We start from the raw sequence: 26,157 nt of genomic DNA, 5'->3' as shown, positions 1-26,157 counted from the left end.
ATGAGTAGGGACCATATTCAGGAACAAGAGGCACATGCAGCATAGGTTATACTGAAAACATGCCCACCCTGACTGGCACGCTGCACCTTGAGTGTATGTCCAGACAAACATCACACACTGGCCAGTCCTAGCAAGGAGATATCAGGTTGTGACATGAAGGCCATGCCCGCACCACCCACCCCCTACATGAGACTATTATTTGGAGACACAGGAAGCACTTACATCCCTTAGTCTGGGTGAAATACACATGGGATGCAACAAATCAAGGTTGCACACAAAATACCCAAGGTGCGCCTGTCCAAATAATCATGTACAAATGGGCGTCATCAGATGATTGTAACAAGACACACAGGCAAAGTCCACCGTGAGTATGTAATAGGAAAATCAGTTCAGGCTGTACAGTGGACACTTGTACCACATTTCACGTCAATATACATTTGGCCAGGGGACAATGGCACAGAGCACAACCTATGCTGTAGACAGAGAGATTGTCAACATATTCGGATTACACACATGATACCTAGGAAAATATGCCCCTGGGGACAGTAGTGGCCACACAACTCCATGCTCCTGAATGGGAATGACTGCAACACACGCTACCATCCCTGCACTATGCGTATCGCACACTCATGCACATCATGTCACAGGCCACCACATAGGACACGCGTGCTGTAAGGCCTCACACTTGAGAGACTAACTCCCATGTCTGGACTCATCATTAGTGCCAACTGACATGGAACCCACAAGATCAGAACTGGACAGGGCCCAGGCAAGGTCCCAAAACCTGTTACACACCACCCCCACACATGATGCTGCAGGCATTGTACACGTGGAGAAGGTGCCAGGCTACATTACCTTGTGATGGAGTGACTTCACACAGACCAGGGAACACATTGCAAGGAGGGGAAGGGAGGCAGGAGAGCACTGCAATACTGTGGGGAACAGGATCTGCACAGCACCATTAAACCCTGGCAGTGCATCCATGGAACAGTGCACTTACAAATGCTGGTGAAACACAACAAACACACATGTACCTACCCCCTTCCTGCTGCTGCATCTCCTGTAAGCGCCTCTCCAAGTCTGGAAAGACCACCGGCAGCACACGCTTGTGGGTGTGGCTCAGTCGGCGGCGCCTGCGGTTCTTATGGCTCTCAGGTGAGTCCCCCAGCAGGACCCGTGCGATCCTCCGCGTCCAGCACCGGATATCCTGCCAGCGTTTCTTCACCTGGGACAGGCGCCGCTTGTGACCATCCGCACTCCTCACGGCACTGGCGGCGGTCAGCCAGATCTGCTCCTTGGCAGAGGCGCCTACCTGTGAGGATGAACAAGTGACACTACATCAATACACCTGCAACATGTCACAGACACACATATGAGAACAAATTAGCTGGTTACAACAAGGCATGTCATGCAGCCAACGCATTGCACCTTTGCCATAGAGACATACTCCTCTGGGGAAGGGCAAAAGCAGTACGTGCCAGTGAAAGTACACAGGTGGAATGAGGGCAAAGACACAATCAATTATAAAGGCTCACACTGTGCATCACACCCACCCCTCCTGTCTCTGGGCACTGCTGGGAGTGATAGGCACCCACCCCTCCTGTCTCTGGGCACTGCTGGGAGGACTCTGCACCCACCCCTCCTGTCTCTGGGCACTGCTGGGAGTGATAGGCACCCACCCCTCCTGCCTCTGGGCACTGCTGGGGGGACTCTGCACCCACCCCTCCTATGTCTGGGCGCTGCTGGGGGGACTCTGCACCCACCCCTCATATGTCTGGGCACTGCCGGGAGGACTCTGCACCCACCCCTCCTATGTCTGGGCACTGCTGGGAGTGATAGGCACCCACCCCTCCTATGTCTGGGCACTGCTGGGAGGACTCTGCACCCACCCCTCCTGTCTCTGGGCACTGCTGGGAGTGATAGGCACCCACCCCTCCTGTCTCTGGGCACTGCTGGGAGTGATAGGCACTCACCCCTCCTGTCTCTGGGCACTGCTGGGAGTGATAGGCACCCACCCCTCCTGTCTCTGGGCACTGCTGGGAGTAATAGGCACCCACCCCTCCTGTCTCTGGGCACTGCTGGGAGTGATAGGCACCCACCCCTCCTGTCTCTGGGCACTGCTGGGAGACATCAGGCATTTCCCCCCTGGGACCCCCCCTACAGTACATAGCATGTGTGTCACACCTGGACACAATGGCAGAAGTCACAGTCACAAAAAAAGGGACACAGTCTGTGCCAGTGGACACTGCACTCACCTGATAACCTGGTCGCCCATACAGCATGGGGTACTGTGGGAGGATCACATCCAGCAGGGCCTCGTTCTCCTCCAGGGTGAATGGCTCTGACCTCTCCACAGCCCTTGACATGGTTCCAGGGAATCAGTAGCAGCAGCTGGGTCGTGGAATACAGAGATGTGCAGGCAAGTGCTCCCTCATGGGACCTGGCTGCCTTATATCTGCCTTGCTGTAGTGTTTCATGCACAGGAGTACAGAGTGATTGGTCACTCACCTTTGCATCCTATGTTTCCTCCAATCCCTTCAAACCTAGCACAGTCAGTGGGTTCTTATTGTGTTTTTTTCTTCAGCATGATGTCAACCCCACAAACACATTGCAACAAAGTAGATTCATTCCAACTGACTTCTGCTGTGCACCTTCCAGAACAAATTCAAACTTAAAACTTGGTCTCCATGACAACCAGCATGCATGTAGGCCTTAATACTTGTCCCTCATGTGTCCCCTATGTAATTTTGAGCTTCACACACAGGTACGGTGCGTTCCGGGGCCCTAGGGCACCCCAAATGCATAGCAACGGCCCGTACAGGCGTGCGTACTTTCACTATCACCATGGGTGTCCTCGCGTATGCATACTCGCAGTGGTACGGCCCGTACACACGCCTGTACGCTCACTATCACTATGGGTGTCCTCGCGTATGCGTACTCGTAGTGGTACGGCCCGTACACTCGTGCGTACGTTCACTATCACTATGGGTGTCCTCGCGTATGCGTACTCGTAGTGGTACGGCCCGTACACACGCCTGTACGCTCACTATCACTATGGGTGTCCTCGCGTATGCGTACTCGTAGTGGTACGGCCCGTACACGCGTGCGTACGTTCACTATCACTATGGGTGTCCTCGCGTATGCGTACTCGTAGTGGTACGGCCCGTACACACGCCTGTACGCTCACTATCACTATGGGTGTCCTCGCGTATGCGTACTCGTACTGGTACGGACCGTACACACGCCTGTACGTTCACTATCACTACGAGTACGCATACGCGAGAACACCCATTGTGATAGTGAGTGTACAGGCGTGTGTACGGGCCGTACCAGTACGAGTACGCATACGCGAGGACACCCATAGTGATAGTGAGCGTACAGGCGTGTGTACGGGCCGTACCACTACGAGTACGCATACGCGAGGACACCCATAGTGATAGTGAGCGTACAGGCGTGTGTACGGGCCGTACCACTACGAGTACGCATACGCGAGGACACCCATAGTGATAGTGAACGTACGCACGCGTGTACGGGCCATACCACTATGGGTGTTCTTGCGTATGCGTACTTACTGTCCGTACACATGCCTGTACGCTCACCATCACTATGGGTACACATACGGCAGCACTCCCATAGTGATATGGGAACGTACACAGGCCCTCTTAGCAGCAGTACGGTGGTATTCACACATCACAGTGGTGACAGGCAGCACACAGGAAGGAATAGGGCTGACATACTTGTCCATGGATGGACATCAAGGCATTGTCTGGGCAGTACTACATGTGTGGGGCACAGGTGTGACAGGCTGTGATGTGGCACATTACTCCTGAGTCGAGAAGGCACCAGATGTATGATGAGATGTGTACAGATGTAATGTGTGACGGTGCAATGTGTGCCAGGCATGCCCTTGACTCCTTTGACATGTGTGCATGTCGTACTGCACACTTGGGATGAGCGTCACTGGCATGGCACGGACACCAACACACGGAAGTGTCCCCTGATGCCAGGTACAGAGGTTACCACACCTGACATGTCACTACCCACGGTGCACGATGTGACTATGTCATGTATGTGTGGGGGGTTCCCATTAGGTTGATGTTGGAGCACCCTCAAAAGCTGCAGCTGTTGCAGCAACCAACATGTGTCTGTGTGTAGATTGACATTGCACACTGTTCCGCACACCATGCCACATGTGGTATCGGATGTGAGGTGCATATGTATGCATGGGACACGGAGTAGCGTAACAAGGACATGTCTGCATCCTCTCTATGAATGTGTGGTGAGTCATGACATGTACACCTTCATGGCAAGGTGTGTGGGCTGTCCTAGTGTAATGTCATGTGACCTGTGGCTCTAGTGTTCCGCTACCAGTCTCTGCAATCGACATCCTACTTCTGCTGATGTGTGGATGTATGTCACTTCTGTGTTGCGTCTGGCTGTTCACTTGCACTGGGACACAGCTAATCCCATGCCATGGCATGTGGAGGTTCAGAATCTCCGTGTGTAGCTGGGTCTTGGTAGGAGTGTCACCTGGCAGCCATACGTGTCCAGGGCATGTGGCACATACCTGACTCTGTATGTAGCATATGTGTATAGACAGATTAACATGTGCTCAGTACATATAAATTGTTGTTGTGGTGCACTCACTCTTCCTTGTCACTTCCAAATTACTGCAGAGCGCCGCCTCTTCCCCGAGCAATTCCGGACTTGGCTGCCATGCGGGAGAATGACTGTATCCGGTGCTACCGCTTCCCCCAACGGTTGATTCTGGATTTGACGGCAAGACTGGCACCACACCTGCAACCGCTGCACAGGTATCCTACGGCACTGACACCCAAGCTGAAGGTAATGGCAGCCCTACATTTTCTAGCCACGGGTACCTTTCAAAATACCATAGCTCATGTTGGTGGCATGTCCCAGAGCATGTTCTGCCATGTGCTGCATGATTTCTTAGAGGCCATGTTGATTCACCTGGATGACTTCATCCATTTTCCTATCCCTGAACAGTTGACTGTGGTCAAGCGTGGATTCTATGCCCTGGGAGGGATGCCCCATGTCATTGGGTCCATAGATGGGACACATGTTGTTTTGGTACCACCACAGGCACAGGAGGTAGCGTACAGGAATCGCAAGCACTAACACTCCATCAATGCCCTTGTGGTGTGTCTGTCCAACATGGTGATTTCACATGTCTGTGCTCGTTTTCCAGGATCAGCACACGATGCCTACATCATGAGGCGTAGCGGGATGCCTGATATGATGATGCAGCTGCGCAACGAACGTGCATGTGTTGTTGGTGGGTACAGTCTGTCTGCCCTGTATTCTGTATAGCCGACCAGCACGACCGCTACACCAGTTCTAACGATGTCCATGTGCTTCCCATGTAGGGGACGCTGGCTATCCCAACATGCCATGGCTGCTCACACCTCTCCACAACCCCATCAAGCCGGCCCAGCTCCGCTACAACAACGCCCATGGCCGGACAAGGCGAGTGATAGAGAGGACGTTTGGCCTGCTGAAGAGCCGATTTAGGTGCCTCCACAAGACCGGCGGCGCGCTCCCATATGCCCCGGCGAAGGTCTGCAAAATCTTCATGGTCTGCTGCATGCTGCACAACATGGCAGTTGAGAAAGCTGTGCCACTCATCCTGGATCAAGATGACGAGGACCATCCACCCGTGGAGGACGAAGGTCTTGGCAATGGGGCTAGTGATGTGGAGGATGTGGTTCCGCAAGAGGACATCCGGACTCGGCTCATACGCGACTTCTTTGCTTAGTGGTGAGTACCAGTGTCTGAGTGTGCACGCATTGGTCCCCGTGTGGCATGTGTTGTGATGTGTGTCTCCACATGCATGTATGGCACGTGAGTCAGAGGTGTGTGTGGGTGTGTCACTGGAGTGATGGTGCCAGTGATGGTTGTATTTCCCCAGTCATAATTGTGACCTAGCATGTTGTCATCCATACATGTGTCGAGTAAATGCACATGCAAGTGGCTGTGCTTTTTGTGGCTGACTTCTTGTGTGTCTCTCTTCCCCAGGTACTTGCGCATGCCGTCTGCTGCTTGCATTGTTGTGGCACTGCTATTCCTCATGGACACGTCATCGTGTGCTGACTCAGCTTTACAGGCACGGACACGTTTGGAAGTCTCCTTAGGGTAAGGGATGCATCAGGGGTGTATTGGGTGTGGCAGTTGTTCACGATGTATGCACACTGCCCCTGTCGATGTTTGGTTCCTCTGCAGACATGTTGCATCACCATGGTACACATGACATGCAGCTGGGTACACCTGAATAGATGGTCAGACTAGTTGACAGTCATCTGTGATGGGATAGTGGATTGTGATGATGGCATCAATGTGTGTAACACTGCCCTCGGACACATACAGTTTGCATTGGCTTGACATGGTGTGGGACTTCAACATCAGAGGATCAATGGTGTATGGCAGCCTCTCCGTGAGCAGCAGGGGGTGTTTAGCTGTTAGCCGACACTTGTGTGCCAGTTCCATGGCTATCACGCATTTGTGCTGCAGAAGTGGGGTGCCAGTGTTGGACCCACATGTTACTCCACATGACCTGTGTATGTGTACTCCGAGTTGCCTCTGCATTACCGAATACATGACTAATAAAGGTGTCCCTATGCCTCCAAGGTGCCTCTTCTCAGTCAATGCTGGTGTGTTGCCACGGTGCATCCGGCATGTCTGGCATGGTTTTCCCTGATAGTGGCTATGTGTCTATGTGTCGAGTAGCAAGATGCAAGCTGTGTGTGTGGGATGAGACTGTGTATTGTGCATGATGTCCATGTCTGTGTGGGTATTGTGACATGTGCCATCCCCATGCATCCAACGTTGGCCAGGCCCCCATTATCTGCATCCACCGGACTCAAGCTTGCAGGACATGGTTCTGCCACCTGTCTACACATACCTGGGTGCCCCCAAGGACACTGGACATGATCCCTGACCTCTGCGCATGACTGTTGCTGTACTCAATATGTCTGTCGGCACGGTTGTGCGGCCACCCCCTCAGCTGGTTGGGCCCATCACGGGTGTGTATGGTGCTCCATGTCTGTCTTGCATAATACACTGTGACCCGTGTGTCCTGTGCCAGACTCAGGCCCCAGGGTGTGGATGGTTGAAGTCAAAAGAGAACTCAGGCATGTTTAGACTTTACAAGACACATGTAAGGTAATAATGCAACCAGCAGGCATCTTCTCTTCATGGTGTGACTTTTTATTTTTGTGGAGGGGTGGGGGGGAGTATGACGTGAGGGGCTTTCCGGGAGTTTGGAATCCAAAGTTCAGTAGGGGAGTTGGTGTCCTTGCCATTGGAAATCCTCAGAGTCCATGCCACAGTCTTTGTCAACATTGGTCAGACAGTGACCAGCAATGCCATGTGGCAGAGAATGTCTTTTGATGCTGTGATGCTGTGATGCTGTTGCTCCAGTGTTGCTCCAGTGGGCCAGGTGCCAGGCCAGGTGTCCTGGGAGATGGTGATGTACCGCCGACCCTCACGGTCTTTTCCGTGGACGACCCGCCCTCCTGCGGGGACCCTCAGAAGCAGGCCGTGACGATGTTTGGGATGCTCCATCGGATGTTTCCTCCTCCTCCTCCTGATCCCTCCCTGTGGGTGGTGATGTTCTACACCTTCTGGCACAGGGAGGGTTGGCCATGTTGTCAGCCATCCGACGGAGTGTAGTGTGAATTCCCGTGAACACCATCACGAGCTCAGCCTGTCTGTCCTCCATCCTCCGTTGGTGTTGCAGTAGACAGGCATGTTGCTCCGCATGTTGCTGGGCCTGCTGGGTCTTGATCTCATCGAGGGTCCCCTTCATATCATTGAGGGTGGACACAACCTGGGCCATGCCCGTGGTGTCCTGCCGGTATGTGTCCAGGATGTTACGGACATGGGAATATACCGGATCCCCAGCCAACTGGTCAGGCTGGCGCCTCCGCCGTCCTCCACTCCCACCACCCCTGCCCACTTGCACCTGGCCTGCCCTTGTGGGCACATCGGGTCTCCGGGACCCCTGAGGGGTGGCATTGACATTGTCGCCTGCCTCCTCCTGGGTGCCTGGGACACCGTGTCCCTCCTGGCCAGCCTGGCTGCTTTGTGGTGGTGGGGCAGGGATCCTGGGTGTCTCCTGGGATGTGGCAGGAGTGGGGGTGGTGGTTGGCCCCGTTGTACCTGACGCAGGTGCTGCAGGTCGTTGGACACCAGAGGGGCCAGGTTGGTCGGGGTCGTCCACAGAGTGGTGAGAGTCGTCGCTGCCGATGGGATCGGCCTCCCGCAGAGCCGGGTCCTGTGAGTCTTCCCCCCCAGTGTTGGGGGGTGAACCACGAGGTTGACCTGTGTGTGAGAGAGACAATGTTAAATTTTGTTCCATGCAACATCCATGTTTCATTAGTTTCAAAGTTGGAACATTTACTCTGGGAATTTGGATCTGTCTTGCATTCCACTCACAGTGCACTTGTGCATGGGTGTGTCCCTTGGGCACAGCTTTGGCGACTATGTGTGGCACAGTCTTACTTGCTGCGTCAAGTGTGACTGAAGTCAGCAGTGGAGTGGGCAGGTGTGGCGAGCCGTGCATTGGCGCCTTCCGTGTTGCACTGTACGTGGGCACATGAAGTTGTTCCACACACTTCAATGATGCAGGTAGCTGTCGTTGTGCTTGTGCACAGGTTGTGACATGGCCCTGTGTTTTGCCATGGAGGAGAGGGGGGGTTCTGGCACTGGCCACCCTTGTCTACATGCACGCAGTCCACCTGCTGACGAGCAGACATTCCCACACACCACAAGGCTGATTTGCTCTCCCTGTGTCTCCCTCCCTCTCTGTCCCCCTCTCCCTCCCTCTCTGTCCCCCTCTCCCTCCCTCTGTGTGTCAGCCTCCTCCCTCTGTCCGTCTCCCTGTGTCTGCCTCCCTCTCTGTCCCCCTCTCCCTCCCTCTCTGTCCCCCTCTCCCTCCCTCTGTGTGTCAGCCTCCTCCCTCTGACCGTCTCCCTGTGTCTCCCTCCCTCTCTGTCCCCCTCTCCCTCCCTCTCTGTCCCCCTCTCCCTCCCTCTGTGTGTCAGCCTCCTCCCTCTATCCGTCTCCCTGTGTCTCCCTCCCTCTCTGTCCCCCTCTCCCTCCCTCTCTGTCCCCCTCTCCCTCCCTCTGTGTGTCAGCCTCCTCCCTCTGTCCGTCTCCCTGTGTCTCCCTCCCTCTCTGTCCCCCTCTCCCTCCCTCTCTGTCCCCCTCTCCCTCCCTCTGTGTGTCAGCCTCCTCCCTCTGTCCGTCTCCCTGTGTCTCCCTCCCTCTCTGTCCCCCTCTCCCTCCCTCTGTGTGTCAGCCTCCTCCCTCTGTCCGTCTCCCTGTGTCTCCCTCCCTCTCTGTCCCCCTCTCCCTCCCTCTGTGTGTCAGCCTCCTCCCTCTGTCCGTCTCCCTGTGTCTGCCTCCCTCTCTGTCCCCCTCTCCCTCCCTCTCTGTCCCCCTCTCCCTCCCTCTGTGTGTCAGCCTCCTCCCTCTGTCCGTCTCCCTGTGTCTCCCTCCCTCTCTGTCCCCCTCTCCCTCCCTCTCTGTCCCCCTCTCCCTCCCTCTGTGTGTCAGCCTCCTCCCTCTGTCCGTCTCCCTGTGTCTCCCTCCCTCTCTGTCCCCCTCTCCCTCCCTCTCTGTCCCCCTCTCCCTCCCTCTGTGTGTCAGCCTCCTCCCTCTGTCCGTCTCCCTGTGTCTCCCTCCCTCTCTGTCCCCCTCTCCCTCCCTCTGTGTGTCACCCTCTGTCACCTCAGCCCAGCTTACTGTGCACACACTGTTAGCAGATCTTTGAATGGCCCTTGGCTTGTTGATGTGAGTTTGTTTCTGATCTCCAGGCACCCATTGGGTGTAGTGTGTGTGTCTGCACTGCTGCTGTGGTGGTGTGTGCTGCCACTCTTTCACAGCGTTGGCTGTTCATTAGCTGCTGTCATGTGCAAAACAGTGCCATCACCCCCATGTGTTGATGCAAGGCGTCTGCCATTTGCTGGCGAGTCTTTCCTGTGTGGGGACACACTGTTTGTCTGGCTGTGACCTAGGCCATATGGGCAGAGGGCATTGTTGTCTGCTTCTGAGTTGCACTATGTGATTTTTGGGGCCCACCCTCCCGCCATCCGGCTTACCCTGTCATGTGTTGGTGTCTTCTGTGGCCTGTGACTTGACATTGTCCAGCTGGGTGCATGGGGCATGGTGGCGCCAGTGGCATGTGCGTGTTCATGGAGTGTGGTTGAGTCATGCGATAGCTTGGGGTGGTTGTGTGCCTGTTTGTGAGTTTGGTTGTGGATGACGTTCCCCCCATGTGAGGTGCGTTGTTTGTGTACTCACCCGGGTCTCGGAGTCCTCCTAATCCTTCGACTGCCTCCACCGGCTGTATGGCCATCACCCTCTCCTCCCAGGGCTGGTAGTGTACGGGTCTGCGGGAGGGCCCTCCTCCAGTGGCGTTGGCCTGGTTGTGTTCCTCCAGCATCTTGGCTCGGACCCTCCTCCGCAGATCGTACCACCTGGCTTGGCATTCCTGCTTGTTCCTTCTGGTGTCCGCAACAGCATTCTCAGCATCGACGATGGTCTGCCACATGGCTGTTTTTGCTGCCATGCTGGTGTTTCTGACCAATGTTCCAAAGATCTGTGGCTCGACTCTGAGGATTTCATCGACAAGGACCTCCAACTCTCGGTTACTGAACTTTGGATTCTTGTTAGTGGGCATGGTGAGGGGTGTGGGTGTGGATGGTGGGGGGGGTGTGTGGATGGTTGTGGGTGTGTGGGTGTGGTTGTGCAGGTGTGTGTGTGTGAATGTGATGAGGGGGTGTTTGTGAAGGTGTGTGTGTGAAGGTGTGCAAGTGTAAGGTGTGGTAAAGCTTGTAGTATGGTGCTGTAGGCTGTCTGTGGGGTCTGGCAGCAGTGAGTCTGTTGCAAAGGCTCATGGTTTGTGTGTGTGGGCCCTTTTTATTGGTCCATTGGTGGGTGTGGCTGTGTTTGAAGTTTGGGTGGGTGTGTTATAAGGAGTGTTGGTGTTTTGGGCCTCTGTTTGTTTTTGGCAGTTGCAGGGAAGTGAATGTGTTGTTTTAGTGGTTGTTGGACATGTTTAGTGGCTTTGTGCCATTCGAATGGTGTATTCTTGTGTTGTTTTGGTTTGTCCTGGTTGTGTACGTGCGTTTTTAGCGTGTGTACGGGGTGTATATGGGCCATTTTGTTGTACAGTGCAGTCCTTGTGTGTGGCTTGGTACGACTCGTACATGCGGTTGTGATGTTGGGGCCTGGGGTGCGCTCCGTACTTAGGATGTTGTGGTGGGGGTACGACTCTGACGTACACGGGTGTACATACACGGGTGGGGGTATGACTCTAATGTACAGGGGTGTACATACACGGGGGGTTCGACACGTACAGGGGTGTACATACACGGGGGTTCGACACGTACAGGGGTGTACATACACGGGGGTACGACACGTACACGGGTGTACATACACGGGTGGGGGTACGACTCTAATGTACACGGGTGTACATACACGGGGGTACGACACGCACTGGGGTGTACATACACGGGGGTACGACACGTACAGGGGTGTACATACACGGGGGTACGACACGTACAGGGGTGTACATACACGGGGGTAGGACACGTACACGGGTGTACATACACTAGGGGTACGACACGTACAGGGGTGTACATACACGGGGGTAGGACACGTACACGGGTGTACATACACGGGGGTACGACACGTACAGGGGTGTACATACACGGGGGGTACGACACGTACAGGGGTGTACATACACGGGGGTAGGACACGTACTCGGGTGTACATACACGGGGGTACGACACGTACAGGGGTGTACATACACGGGGGGTAGGACACGTACACGGGTGTACATACACGGGGGGTATGACACGTACATGGGTGTACATACACGGGGGTTCGACACATACACGGGTGTACATACACGGGGGGTTCGACACGTACACGGGTGTACATACACGGGGGGGTTCGACACGTACACGGGTGTACATACACGGAGGGGTACGACACGTACACGGGTGTACATACAGGGGGGGTACGACACGTACACGGGTGTACATACACGGGGGGTACGACATGTACAGGGGTAGACATACACGGGGGTAGGACACGTACACGGGTGTACATACACGGGGGGTACGACACGTACAGGGGTGTACATACACGGGGGGTACGACACGTACACAGGTGTACATACAGGGGGGGTGGGACACGTACACGGGTGTACATACACGGGGGGTTCCACACGTACACGGGTGTACATACACGGGGGGTTCGAAACGTACACGGGGGGTTCGACACGTACACGGGTGTACATACACGGAGGGGTACAACACGTACACGGGTGTACATACACGGGGGGTACGACACATACAGGGGTGTACATACACGGGGTAGGACACGTACACGGGTGTACATACACGGGGGTACAACACGTACAGGGGTGTACATACACGGGGGTACGACACGTACACGGGTGTACATAGACGGGTGGGGGTACGACTCTAATGTACACGGGTGTACATACACGGGGGGTAGGACACGTACACGGGTGTACATACACGGGGGGTTCGACACGTACGTACGGGGGCTGGGGGGGGTCGGCGCATACGTACGGGGCGGGGGGTCGGCGCGTACGTACTGGGGCTGGGGGGGGTCGGCGCGTATGCGGACGCATGTCTCCATGGTTGCTATGGGTGTTCGGTGAGGACGTGTGGGGAATAATTCCCAATGCGAATTGTATGGTCTTTTTCCCATGCGAATCGTAATTGGCAGTTTGTACGGCACTTGTAAGATTCGTACGGTAAAAAGACCGGATACGAGTTGTACGGGGAATTTTTTTGCCGGATCGTAATTGGCACCCAAGTGTTAGCATGAGATCATTGGGTTCCCATTTGATGTTATTGAGTTTGAGTAAAAAATCTTTACTATCCTTGACATAGGAAGGGAGTTCAACAACATATTCACGTAAAAAGTGATCAACATATTTCGATACATGTTCAAAAGTACTACCTATAGATGACACAATAGGTCTCCCAGGGGGTACTTCCGAGTTCTTGTGAACTTTGGGGAGAAGAACTCGGAAGTACCCCCTGGGAGACCTATTGTGTCATCTATAGGTAGTACTTTTGAACATGTATCGAAATATGTTGATCACTTTAAACGCGTTACGAGTGACTAAATAAACAGTCAATTTTCCCTCCTGAGTGCGAGTCCTTCTATGAAGAAGACGCTGTAAGCCTATTGATTTACCGGGAGACCTGCTCGGTTTTTACTCGCCACCTGCCTATGGGACACGGATTCCGGTAAACAAGGTCGTTTTGTGGTGAATAACATATAATATATATACTTACTTAATAATGTTTTTATAATTATTTTAATAAATTATAAATTATTTAAAAATATTTAAAAAAGCAAAAACATTACACACATAAAACAATAACATAAATAAAAATTAAATAATTATATATAACAAATTAAAAAAATTACATTTAATTTAAATCTTGTTAAAATTAATTATATACTACATTAGCTAAAATAATAAATAAAATATTAAATAGCAGAGACAATAAAACTACTACTCCAGCTCCAAAAAACAACAGAAAGAAATATTTTGGATAGCGGAGGGCTCAAAATTACTATATCCACTCCAGATAGTGTAACAGTAGGGAAAGTGTTGGATAACGTAGAGGTATAAATTAATATTCCGACTCCAGGGAGTGCAACAGTAGGAAAGTGTTGGATAGCGTAGGGGTAAAAATAACTATTCCAACTCCAAAGAGTGCAACAGTAGGGAAAGTGTTGGATGGCGTAGGGGTAAAAATTAGTATTCCCACTCCACACAGTGCAACCGTAGGGAAAATGTTGGATGGCATAGGGGTAAAAATTACAATTCCCACTCCATACAGTGCAACAGTAGGGAAAGTGTTGGATAACGTAAGGGTAAAAATTACTGTTCCAACTCCAGGGAGTGCAACAGTAGAGAAAGTGTTGGATTGCGTAGGGATAAAAATTACTATTCCCACTCCAGACAGTGCAACAGTAGGGAAAGTGTTGGATAGCGTAGGGGTGAAAATTACTATTCCAACTCCAGAGAGTGCAACAGTAGGGAAAGTGTTGAATAGCGTAGGGGTAAAAATTACTATTCCAACTGCAGAGAGTGCAACAGTAGGGAAAGTGTTGGATAGCGTAGAGGTAAAAATTGTTATTCCAACTCCAGAGAGTGCAACAGTAGGGAAAGTGTTGGATAGCGTAGGGGTAAAAATTACTATTCCAACTCCAGAGAGTGCAACAGTAAGGAAAGTGTTGGATAGCGTAGGGGTAAAAATAACTATTCCAACTCCAAAGAGTGCAACAGTAGGGAAAGTGTTGGATGGCGTAGGGGTAAAAATTAGTATTCCCACTCCACACAGTGCAACCGTAGGGAAAATGTTGGATGGCATAGGGGTAAAAATTACAATTCCCACTCCATACAGTGCAACAGTAGGGAAAGTGTTGGATAACGTAAGGTTAAAAATTACTGTTCCAACTCCAGGGAGTGCAACAGTAGAGAAAGTGTTGGATTGCGTAGGGATAAAAATTACTATTCCCACTCCAGACAGTGCAACAGTAGGGAAAGTGTTGGATAGCGTAGGGGTAAAAATTACTATTCCAACTCCAGAGAGTGCAACAGTAGGGAAAGTGTTGGATAGCGTAGGGGTAAAAATTACTATTCCAACTGCAGAGAGTGCAACAGTAGGGAAAGTGTTGGATAGCGTAGAGGTAAAAATTGTTATTCCAACTCCAGAGAGTGCAACAGTAGGGAAAGTGTTGGATAGCGTAGGGGTAAAAATTACTATTCCAACTCCAGAGAGTGCAACAGTAAGGAAAGTTTTGGATAGCGTAGGGGTAAAAATAACTATTCCAACTCCACGAAGTGCAACAGTAGGGAAAGTGTTGGATGGCGTAGGGGTAAAAATTAGTATTCCCACTCCAGACAGTGCAACCGTAGGGAAAATGTTGGATGGCGTAGGGGTAAAAATTACAATTCCCACTCCATACAGTGCAACAGTAGGGAAAGTGTTGGATAACGTAAGGGTAAAAATTACTATTCCAACTCCAGGGAGTGCAACAGTAGAGAAAGTGTTGGATTGCGTAGGGATAAAAATTACTATTCCCACTCCAGACAGTGCAACAGTAGGGAAAGTGTTGGATAGCGTAGGGGTAAAAATTACTATTCCAACTCCAGAGAGTGCAACAGTAGGGAAAGTGTTGGATAGCGTAGGGGTAAAAATTACTATTCCAACTCCAGAGAGTGCAACAGTAGGGAAAGTGATGGATTGCGTAGGGGTAAAAATTGCTGTTCCAACTCCAGAGAGTGCAACAGTAGGATAAGTGTTGGATAGCGTAGGGGTAAAAATTACTATTCCAACTCCAGAGAGTGCAACAGTAGGGAAAGTGTTGGATAGCGTAGGGTAAAAATTACTACTCCAACTCCAGAGAGTGCAACAGTAGGGAAAGTGTTGGATAGCTTAGAAGTAAAAAATAACATACTTATAAATACAATAATTCTTTAAAATAATTAATAATGTAATTATTAAATAACTCAAAATTACTTACAAATACCAATAGATATTTATTAAAAACATGACTACCAATAAATGATTAATTAGCAGTAAATTATTAATAAATACCAATAAATAATAATTAATGAATATTAATTACGAATTTAAAAAAATTAAACACTTACATTTTTTATACCAAAAAATAATTATCAAACTTTAATTACCAATTAAAAAATATTAAACAATTGCATATTTTTTATACCAAAAACAATAATTTTTATACATTAATTACCAATTAATAATTACTTATTAATATAGTAATTAGAAATATCAATAAATAATATTTAAACATATCTAATTACCAATTGATTATTAATTAGAAATAACCCAATTTTCATAACCAAAATATTATAATTTAAAATATTTACCAATTAATAATTAATCTCCAATTAATTCATTATCAATACCCAGCAACAAATTTAATAATCACTTAATTAGATTTCAATTACTTCCATCACTATTCCCCTATAAACGCATGAAACACTCAAATAATAAAATAATACAGTTAACATAATTATCAATTAATCAATTAATAAAAACTAATGACCAATTAATAAAAATTAATTACCAATTAATACTTAATTGACAAAAATATAATTATCAATACCAATAAATAAATAACAATATTACTTAATTACAATTAAATTACTTCCCACCCAATTCCCCTGTAAACCCACAACCCGCTACAGAATTTAAACGCAAAAATTATTTCAAATTAATTTATAATTCCTAAAAATGTATAATTAATTTCATATAATTAAACTACTTCCCACCCTAATCCCCTATAAACCCACAACCCGCTACAGAATTTAAACGCAAAAATTATTTTAAATTAATTTATAATTCCTAAAAATGTATAATTAATTTCATATAATTAAACTACTTCCCACCCTATTCCCCTATAAACCCACAACCCGCTACTATACTAAAACACAAAATTAACTTAAAAAAAACATTATTAACATATAAATATTGTATACATATATTTTAAAACCAGTTGAACACTTAACAAAAAATAATTAACACATACATATTAAATACATAATAAAATACATAGCAATATTATACATATCGATATTAGTGACATAGATATTAGTAACATCGATATATTTCATATCGATATTACTAACTTCGATATTACTAACATCGATATAAAAAAAATCGATATTACTTACCTTAGGGTCGATATTCTGTCTATAGATATTCTTGACATCGATATTCTGTCCCTTCGATATTCTAGACTCGATATTATTGTAGGTCGAAATTAAATTTTCGATATTTAGACTGCTCACCCACCGGCGCACTCAGTCCTCAGGACCACACGTCACTGGTGTACTCAGTCCTCAGGGCCACATGTCACTGTGTTGTAAATTGAAACAACGATGTGATTAAGCATTTACTAAAGACATTAGTTCCTCTGTTATAGATTGTGTTTTCTCTGTTATGTTGACCGAAGCTTGGACTCCATTTTGTATTGTCCTGCCTCCACGTGTTCCCCACGAGAAGAGTCCAACCTCTGTGTTAGTTGCTCTCGTAATCTGCCCAGTAACAGTCTATAAATAGCTCCTTTGTCCATCTGGCGCATGCCCAGACTTGACCACATCTGTTATCAGTTAGCCTTGCTTGACCATGTTTTCGCGGGCTCAAGGAGTGCGTTAGCTCCGCCCACATATTGATTCAGTATCGAAAATGACCATAAATGGTAATGTTCTTCGTCTTCATGTTGTATCCACCCACTTATGAGCCCCTCTATTGTGTATAAAAGGGGACCATGTACGAATGTTCTTTGTGCTACTCTATGCAATACTGAAGAGTGTTGTGTGGATTGTAGGACCACCCTTAAGGGTTAATAAATGCTGTCTTTGTACTTTGCAGTTTCCGTGCCAACTTCCTTATAGATTCCACTACAGGAGAGCGAACCCTTGTGTCCTGCGGGCCTAGCTGGGGCCTGTATTCATCAATTGGCGCCCGTCACGTGGGGCTCATCGGCGACTCGGATGCTCGAAGGATTGGTCGCGACGAAGGTGAGGAATTGGGCCGGGGACGTGATCACTGCCAGCGGCGTCTTAGCCCTGGCATCCCAAGGTTTTTCTTCCTTCCCTTCCGAGCTGACCGTCTGGGTGGCGCCGGTCCTCGACTGAGACCTCTTCTGTCGGTCTTGCCGTGAAAGCCGTTTGGGCGATTGTGGAGCTTGGCAGTTGGAATCTGGACTCTTGATTGGTAAGAACCGGTGTACGGTACTTGCTCCGAGTTTTTGAAGCCTGATCTGGCTATTTGAGTTTGATTTGTGATGACTAGTCATATTTTGGATTTGTCTTTGTGAATATATATGCGTTGCAACACATATAGGCAGGTAATGTGGAGAGATTTCTCCAGAGCTGTGTAACTTTGAGCGGCGCAACGATTAAGTGCCATTTTTTATAATATTGCATATTTTGCATTATTTCTGAGCATGCCTGCTTTCAGCGCACTCCGTAAGTGGTGCTGCTGTTTTGGAAACCGGTTGAACCTCGAGGAATCTGCTCCAGCTCCCCCAGAGGGGACTCCTAATAGGGATATGTACGTGAAGCATGGTCTTTCTTCCATAATGTACAGCACAGTATGGAGGAAATATACAAAAAAAGATCCTGAGTTGCGATGGCCTTTGTATGGATCGTTTGATATACGTAAGATTGAGTATGTGGAACAGTGTATGTGTAAGCGGCGTGCTCGTCAGGATATGTTTGAGTGTGTGCGGTTGTGGGTGAAGGAGGTGCGTGAGCGAGAGAAGCGTGAGAAAGCGCTGTTTGATAAAGAGCAACGAAAGAATGATCATGTGCGAGCACAGGAAGCGAAGCGCCGGGAGGACAGAGAGCAGACGGACAGGCAAGAGAAGGAGCGTAGGCTACAAGTTTCGGGTCAATACGTTGTTCGGCAGCCACTTTATCCTGTCCTTAATAATCTTGATGATGATTTTTCTTTACTAGATCGCCCTCCACCCCCTTATGTCGGCGCATCTGCTCCGAGGCCGCAAGATTCTGGCCCGGGTCCGGGTAAGGTAGATACGCGGTCCATGCTATCAGCCGACCAAATGGCTGAGCTTCGGCAAATTTCCTTCCGTGCACTTAACGGCAAGATATCTATAGAGGAATTATTTCATACTTGGGGGTCGTGGCAGGAGAGAGATAAATTGTATTTTCTGGGTCATTTCGCGGATGAGGTGATTGATGCTTTCCGGAAACGTTCTGGTGTTTTTGAGACCGACGAAGTATCATCGGATGCTAAAGCATTGCGTAATGGTGTTTTCTCTTTTTCTAAGGCTCCAGATACGATTCGGCGGCTGTTCGCCTTGCGGGACGAGGTGCTGGTCTATAAAGAGACAGCGCGCCAGCGAGCAGGGAAGGAGAAGCAGTCGGATTCGTGCACAGCAGAGGGCCACTCATCCACCTCCCAGTCAGATAAGGATGACATAGTGCATGTTAAACCAATGCGAGAGGCAGCGCCTTTGTATGTTCCTCCTAAAGGAGCAGGGACTAGCTCGGACATTACCTCCGCCGATGCTAAGGGATATTTCGTGTATAATTGGGTTTACACTCCGTGGCATAGGGCTGATGTTATGGCCTTGAAGAATGCGCTGCCCGACCCCCGCAAGAATCCAGCGGCCTTCTATGAAGAAGTCGAGGGGGCCTTGAATTCTTGCGTTATGACTTTAGCAGATATAGACCTGTTCTTTGGCCTTATTCTACCACCGGATATGTGGCGATCTGTACGAAAGGTAGATGATATAGTTGCCTTTAAGGCCCGGTGGTCTGACCTTGAGGATGAGGATAGGGAGCGGAAGCCCGCGCAGAAACCGCCGCAGAGTATTTTAGATCTCCCTGCTGCTATTGTGACTAAGTTGAAGACAATTATTCCCCCTAAAAAGATTGACTGGAATATGTTAGCTGCATGTAAACAGAAAGTTGATGAGTCAGTTGCGGACTTCTTTACGCGCTTTGAGGAGACGTTTCATGATTTTAGTGGACAATCGCTTACCGACGATACGGGGCGCCACCTTTTTGCGGATAAATATGTGGCTAATCTGCTGCCGGCAGTTGCGGCCCGTCTAAAAGCGAGTGAAAGTTCTTGGTCCTCCGCTACGCCGACGGCCCTCCTGACTATCGCCCAGTATTATGAGCGTCAGGAGCAAGAAGCAAAGGGCCAGGAGGAAAAGAAATCGAAAGATTTGAAAACAAAGGTGATGTTGGCGCAAGTCTATGGCCCGCCTCGACGAGGTAGTAATAGAGGTAGGGGAGGATCTTATGGTCCTCCTACGGGCCGGTCTGATTTGAATAGGAATCAATGTGCGTATTGTAAGCAATCGGGTCATTGGGCTAGGGACTGCCCGGTGTTGCATGCATCGCGCCAGGGGCATACCCACGGTGGCCCGCGAGGTAGAGGGGGTTTCTCGAACTTTCGAGGGAATTCTAATGAACAGGCTCGTCTTGAGTCTGCTGGGCAGCACCGAGATAGATCAAATGTTTTCGATCGTCAGCATCAGTATCAAGCGTCGGGAGTTGACCGGTCGGGGTACCATGACTCTCAGCATGCATAGGATTGCGTTGGATGGGGGTTAGAATCAGTTGAGGTGCCGGTCGATCAGAAGGGCCCTTATGTATCGGCTGAGGTTTTGGGCTCTACTGATCAGTTTCTAGTGGATACTGGAGCGACACGTAGTGCGCTATCTAAGCAATTGGTTCCGGGGGCTCCCCCATCCGGCTTAATGGTCACATCGGTAGGGTTTGATGGTACACTCTCCCGAAGCCCTCTTTCACAGCCCCTCATGTTTAAGGTTGATTCTTTTTCTGCACCCTGTCCGTTTCTGCTTGCCCCGTACACACCGGACAATATTATGGGTCTTGATATGTTAAAGCATTTTAGGGCTACTATCCGCTGCTCCCCTGCTGGTGTGCGAGTAATATTGAATGACAATTACCCCCGATCTGAACGGATGTGTACGATGTCAGAGGATGCGCTGTTAGCTACCCTCCCTCGTGCTTTGTGGGCAACTTCGGATACTGATGTGGGACAAATGGTGATTCCGCCGGTCCACATTAGCGTCCAGGAGGGGGCGGTGTTACCACGCCTCCCACAGTACCGTATTTCCCAGGAGGGCGAGGAGGCTCTCCTACAGATAGTGCAGGATTTGATAACGGTTGGGGTAGTCGAGGAAGTCCCCTACAACATTTGTAACAGTCCGATTCTTCCCATATTGAAAAAGGATACGGATGCCAGAGTTTATCGGTTTATAATTGATTTGAGAGAAGTGAACAAGATCGTGATACCTCAATACCCAGTGGTTTCCGATATCACGACGTTGCTTACCTTGGTCCCGCCTACGGCGACCATGTTCTCAGTGATTGATTTGAAAAATGCCTTCTTTTCCATTCCCATTCACCCTGACAGCCGATATCTTTTTGGGTTTACACTGAATAATAGATCTTATCGTTTCTGTAGGATTCCCCAGGGCTATACAGAAAGCCCTAGCATTTACAGTCAGGCTTTGAAACGACAATTGGATTCTTTTGTTCTGCTCGAGGGGGTCGCCCTCATTCAATATGTCGATGACATCTTGCTGGCGGCTGACACCCTGGAATTGTGTGAAAAAAGTACGTTATCCTTACTTTCCTTTTTAGCGTCCCACAATCATAAGGTATCTAGGAAGAAATTGCAATTCTGTAGACCAAAGGTGACTTATCTGGGTCACCTTTTGTCTAAGGAGGGACGTGCACTCACACCGGATCGTATCCAAGTAATTTTGGATACACCGAGACCATCCACACAGAAGGATGTGCGTGCATTTTTGGGCCTTGTTTCTTTTTGTAGACAGTGGATATTGGGGTTCTCGCACATAGCGAAGCCATTGTTAGCCCTCTTGACAAAGGACACGCCTATCCCAATCCCTTGGTCAGATGAGTGTGATACTGCCTTTCAGCAACTACGACAGGCCCTTTGTTCAGCACCAGTGTTAGGGACCCCTGATTATGCAAAACCCTTTTCGTTGTATGTGCATGAGAAAGATGGATGTGCACTGTCAGTTTTAGTGCAGATGCACGGTGATAAGCAGCGCCCATGTGCATATTTTTCGGCTGTACTTGATCCTGTCGCCCGAGCATTACCAGGGTGTTTTCGCTCGGTTGCGGCGACAGCTGTGTCAATACGCCAAAGCGAGGGAATTGTGTTATCTCATAAGTTGTTGGTATTAGTCCCCCATGCTGTTGATGCCCTGCTTAATCAAACAAAGACGCAGCATTTGACCAGTGCCCGTTTAACGGGATATGAGTTGACGCTTTTGGCTCCTCATATTACGTTGAAAAGGTGCGTAACGCTAAACCCGGCAACATTGCTGCCATACCCCGAAACCCAGCCTGAGGCGCGGAAAGCGCATGATTGTATTCTCGTGACTGAGGAACAAACAAAGGGTCGTATTGATCTCCAGGATACGCCCTTTCCAGATGTAGATGGAGAACTGTGGGTGGATGGATCCTGTCTGAAGCTACCAGATGGTACGGCTTCAGCAGCATATGCAATTACCACACTGCAAACAATAGTGGAGACAGCACGCATACCACAGAAATCAGCTCAAGCAGCGGAACTGATAGCATTAACACGAGCATGTGAGCTCAGTACAGGATTATGTGTGAATGTTTATACAGATAGCCGCTATGCCTTCGGAGTAGCGCATGACTTTGGCCTACTCTGGAAGGAGAGAGGGTTTTTAACGTCACATGGAGTACAGATAATGCATGTAGAGTTAGTTCATAATCTTTTAACTGCATTGACGTACCCAAAGAAAATTGCCATTGTTAAGTGTAGCGCTCATAGGAAAGTGGTTGATAAAGTTGGAGAAGGGAATGCGTTAGCAGACCGGGTAGCACGGGAAACTGCGATGCAGCCCGGTACTACTGCCGTGTATGTAGTAAAGTCACAGGTGGAAAGATGGCATGATGCGAAGGAGGAAGTGCGAGAAATGCAAAGGACCGCTTCTGACAAAGAGCGGGAACAATGGGCTACTGAGGGAGAATTGGATGATGAGGGTTGCTGGAGAAATAAGCAGATGGATAGATGGAAATTACCTACGGCTTTTGTACAGCCTATGGTTCAGATGGCACATGGGCTAGCACATGTTGGAGCTTCCGCAATTGTGAAATTGCTTACCCAAGTCTGGGAGCATCCAGAGATTGCTAGCACGGCAAAGAGGGTGGTGCAGACCTGTATGATCTTCCTGAGGTACAACCCAGGAAAGGGGACTCGAACTCCAGCAGGAGGGTTTGTGACACCCACTGCACCCTTTGAGGTTCTGCAGATGGATTACATCCAGCTTGAGCGCTGTAATAATCTGAAGTATGTTCTAGTAGTGGTCTGCGCTTTCAGCAAATGGGTTGAAGCGTACCCTACGAAAGACAATACTGCGATGACTACTGCGAAGCTGCTGCTGAAGGAGTTTTTCCCCCGATATGGCGTTTGTAGGCTTCTGTGGAGTGATAATGGCCCTCACTTTGTAGCGGATGTTATAAAGTATGTCTTGAAGGGTCTAGGCATCACCCAGAAGTTCCACGCCGTGTTTCACCCTCAGTCTGCAGGCCTAGTTGAGAAGTATAATGGTACACTGAAGCTTAAGATCGCCAAAATTCAAGCTTCGACGTCTTTGACTTGGCCAGACGCTCTGCCACTGGTGTTATTGTCAATTAGATCAGTACCGCACTCTCGAACTGGCCTTACGCCGTACGAGATTGTCTTTGGACGCCCAATGAATATTTGGGGTCCACCAAGACCTAAGGCTGTGTATGATGTACCTTGTGTAATGATGAGCGATTATCTGGCACAGTTAACGGATAACTTGGTTTCTATCCATCAACAGGTCCGAGAGGCGCTCCCTGATCGGTCTACCGGCGAAGGACATGGTCTCCGGCCTGGGGACCATGTCATGGTGAAAGTCTTCGACAGAACGAACAGCTTGGAACCGAGATGGGTGGGCCCTGAGCAGGTCCTCCTCGCAACGAGGACGGCTGTGCGAGTCTCCAACCGAAAGAATTGGATCCACTCTCTGCACTGTAGGAAGGTGCCGCCCGGATTGGTGGAACCTGCCGTGCTGACCGATCAACGAGACATTTTGGCTGCAGAGACAGGTCGTGCTGCGGAGCCAAACGCCACTGAGGAGCTCTTTCCGGACCACGCGACTTCTGGAGGAAGGCGATATCATCTTCGACCACGGAAGTGAGTTTTCCAGTACCGGGACATACTGTCAGAACGGCCCTTGGGTTAGTGAAACGGAGAGCCGATGAGGCAAGGGGGGGGGATCAGCCCTGCATTAGTGTAGCGACACCCGTCTTGGCCCGCTGGTGAAGAAATCAACCGCTGCCCAAGGGGAAGAGTTCTGACAGACTTTTAGTTTCAGGAAGATATTGGGTTTTATTTGTTACTTTGATATGGAGAAAAAGAAAATCCTTTGTGCATTAGGGTTCATGTTAACAGTAGCCATTGTTGGGATAACCACATGGTTCGTGGAGGATGTAACTCCCGCTCGGAAGATTCTTGTGTTGACAACTCCGGTGCCTGCGGAGCACTATTTTTATACATTACCGTATCAAGAGTTGAAGCATCGACAATCCTACTTGAATAACACTTTCATCCAGATGCTGCATCATACCCACGTTGCTACGAATGCTACGAACTGTTGGATATGTGGGATGATGCCAGCTCATCAGAAGAAAGGAGGAACGCCATTTATACCACTCCCTTTCTCTCATAATGGCTCTTGTAGAGCATGGTATACTTTGCTTTTTGCCACTCGGAAACCGACAGTGGGACGATTGCTTTTTAGACTCAATAAAGAATGCCATCAAGACAAGAATGGGTATCCACAAGCGAATGGGACAATTTGGGAGTGGGAAGAGTACCGACCAGACAATGAATCCATTCCCTACATCTTTACGAACACCAGAGACACTGTGGGAAAAGATAAATTTGTAATTCAAGTAGCACAAGCTCAAGCGGACCTGTGTGTCCAGAGTGTGGGTTTCATCCCTGTTGGTGTCAGTGATTGCATTACTGTTTTGAATATTGATGGGTTGAACAACAGTACCTTTTTAGCCTCCCATAATACGTACTTTGTGTGTGGAAATAAAGGTTATTACCGTCTGCCGGCTGGGTGGTCTGGGGTATGCTATGTATCATTTCTATTACCTCCTGTATTCTTAGCTCCTGCATCTTATCATAAGGATTTGAAATTATTGAATAATGTGACTGTAAATAGGTATAAACGTACTTTATCAATTGATGATGTAGATCAGACTGACACCAGTCTGCAACAGTATATTGATTTTAACTTAGGACTGTTTTTCTTTGTTGGAGCTGCCCTGAACAGTAGGAAGATCCGAAGATTAACAAGAGTGGTAGAAGCTGTGACAAATCAGACTGCTGCTGCTCTTGGGAATCTTACGGAGGAATTGCAGATCACAAGAATTGTTGCATTGCAGAATCGTATGGTATTAGACGTTATGCTAGCTGACAGAGGAGGAGCATGTAAAATTATTTGAAGTAGCTGTTGTGTGTTTATCCCTGATCATACGCCATCAGTTTATAATGCCATCAATAAACTGCATAAAATTGCAGCTGAGATCCATACAGAAAACGGCACTTGGTCTTTTTCTGGATGGTTTTGGGCGTTAATTACTGCCTGGGGATGGAAGGTTCTAACTGGTCTCTGTATTATTGTAGCGGTTCTGTTCTCATGCTGTATTTGTATTCAATGTGGTCCCTTACTCTGCTCATTATGTGTATCATTCTGTATCCCTGATAAGAAAGCTATTGCCGATGTTGCCCACCAAAAACGTTTAGCTAAAGAAGTTGAAGAAATGATGACAATTGATATACATGATGATTATCCTAACAAGCCGGATGTCTTCAGTAAATGCTGAAAGGGTCGTCTGTTGTAAATTGAAACAACGATGTGATTAAGCATTTACTAAAGACATTAGTTCCTCTGTTATAGATTGTGTTTTCTCTGTTATGTTGACCGAAGCTTGGACTCCATTTTGTATTGTCCTGCCTCCACGTGTTCCCCACGAGAAGAGTCCAACCTCTGTGTTAGTTGCTCTCGTAATCTGCCCAGTAACAGTCTATAAATAGCTCCTTTGTCCATCTGGCGCATGCCCAGACTTGACCACATCTGTTATCAGTTAGCCTTGCTTGACCATGTTTTCGCGGGCTCAAGGAGTGCGTTAGCTCCGCCCACATATTGATTCAGTATCGAAAATGACCATAAATGGTAATGTTCTTCGTCTTCATGTTGTATCCACCCACTTATGAGCCCCTCTATTGTGTATAAAAGGGGACCATGTACGAATGTTCTTTGTGCTACTCTATGCAATACTGAAGAGTGTTGTGTGGATTGTAGGACCACCCTTAAGGGTTAATAAATGCTGTCTTTGTACTTTGCAGTTTCCGTGCCAACTTCCTTATAGATTCCACTACAGGAGAGCGAACCCTTGTGTCCTGCGGGCCTAGCTGGGGCCTGTATTCA

Source organism: Triturus cristatus, chromosome 7 (assembly GCF_964204655.1).
Source record: "Triturus cristatus chromosome 7, aTriCri1.1, whole genome shotgun sequence".
Classification (NCBI taxonomy): domain Eukaryota; kingdom Metazoa; phylum Chordata; class Amphibia; order Caudata; family Salamandridae; genus Triturus; species Triturus cristatus.
This window is presented reverse-complemented; position numbering follows the sequence as displayed.